General features: G+C 46.4%; 1 long non-coding RNA gene across 1 annotated transcript; it reads left to right on the forward strand.

Moving 5' to 3' along the window:
- The first annotated feature begins 820 nt into the window (after positions 1–820).
- LOC121843915 lies at positions 821–1,500 on the forward strand. Its single transcript, XR_006081799.1, has 2 exons — positions 821–1,051; positions 1,110–1,500. It is a non-coding gene; the product is annotated as an uncharacterized LOC121843915 (long non-coding RNA).
- Positions 1,501–1,799: the final 299 nt, after the last annotated feature.

Consider the following 1,799-nt stretch of genomic DNA (forward strand, 5'->3'; position numbering starts at 1 on the left):
TCAAACACAAAATACACAACTGTAATGTTTTAGTTGTAGGCTACAACACCAACGGTTTGGGGAAAAGCTTTTCTCGTTGTCTTTATGGAGTCGTCATATCCAGATGGATCATCTACAAGTAATGCAATCATAATGTACATACTATCATGGTATTTTTATGGTCAGCTGTACTATTTTGCCGACAGACACACACAGCCTGTACACGGTCTTCACTACTACTAGGCTGTGAAAGATGTCAGTGTCCTGTACGCTGTTGATGTTTGTTAGTTAGGCTCTTTTTGTTTTTGTTTACATTGACTTGTCTTTCATTTGGGTTTTGATATAATTTGTAATGTGACCTCCTTTGTAATGTTATTTTCTAGAACTCAGCCTTTACACTTTGAAAAAAAAACTGTTTGATTAATTAGAAATATATATGACTTGTGAAAAAAAAAAGATGACGTTTATGTAAATATGAAAAATTAAGCTGTTGTTGATTTAAAGTGCTCCAGGGGCGGCGAGAGGAAACGCCCAGCTCACCTCACGTAGCTAAATACTTCCTTACACCCCTCTTTTCTTCCTGATATCCTCCCTCCCTCCTTTCCTCCCTCCCTCCCTCCCTCCTTTCCTCCCTCCCTCCCTCCTTTCCTCCCTACTTTCCTCCCTCCTTTCCCCCCCCCCTCCCTCCTTTCCTCCCTCCTTTCCTCCCTCCTTTCCTCCCTCCTTTCCTCCCTCCTTTCCTCCTCCCTCCCCTCCCCCTCCCCCTTTCCTCCCTCCTTTCCTCCCCCTCCCTCCTTTCCTCCCCTCCTTTCCTCCCCCCTCCCCCCCCATCCCTCCCTCCCTCCTCCCTGCCTCCTTTCCTCCCTCCTTTCCTCCCTCCTTTCCTCCCTCCTTCCTCTCTCCTTTCCTCCCTCCTTTCTTCCTACACCTTGTTTACAAATTAACCTGATCAGAGGTGTTTGTTACATATCTCCGTTTTGTATTTATACGAAGAAGAAAAAATATTCAGAAATGCAACCCATGAAAAAGGCAGTGGCATCTGCAGGTTGTGGGATTTAGCCCCATCCTGCAGGTTCTGGGGTTAAGTCCCATTCTGTCTGCAGGTTGTGGGGTTTAGCACCATCCTGCAGGTTCTGGGGTTAAGTCCCATTCTGTCTGCAGGTTGTGGGGTTTAGCACCATCCTGCAGGTTCTGGGGTTAAGTCCCATTCTGTCTGCAGGTTGTGGGATTTAGCACCATCCTGCAGGTTCTGGGGGTTAAGTCCCATCCTGTAGGCAGGTTGTGGGGTTTAGCACCATCCTGCAGGTTCTGGGGGTTAAGACCCTGCCCTGTGTTTGCTGAACCATTAGTGGGCATGGCAACACGTATCCTGGCTACACCACCGCGTGTCTCTGTCCCTACCCTCTACATCCTCTGCTTCCATAGGTGTTGTGATGAGATACCCCCTCCCCTGTCCTTGTATGTGCATGCACTATGGTTCTTCCACTTAACAATAACAATCAATAAAGTTTGTCAAGATAAGCAGACTGTCTGGGCTCTACTATATTATCACTCTCTTTTGATTTATTTCTTTACATTTTATGAAGGAAATTACCAGAGTTTCTCCTGTTCTGATCAGATGGAATTGAATTCCCACCTGGTCCAGAGATTCTCAGTTTCACAGGACCAACCAGGACCAACCAGGACCAACCAGGACCAAACAAGACCAACCAGGACCAACCAGGACCAAACAAGACCAACCAGCACCAACCAGGACCAACCAAGAGAGAATGGTGACTTGTGATTTAAGGTATTATTTCTGACCCAGGTATATTTAAAAG

This window comes from Oncorhynchus tshawytscha, unplaced genomic scaffold (assembly GCF_018296145.1).
Source record: "Oncorhynchus tshawytscha isolate Ot180627B unplaced genomic scaffold, Otsh_v2.0 Un_contig_5056_pilon_pilon, whole genome shotgun sequence".
Taxonomy (NCBI): domain Eukaryota; kingdom Metazoa; phylum Chordata; class Actinopteri; order Salmoniformes; family Salmonidae; genus Oncorhynchus; species Oncorhynchus tshawytscha.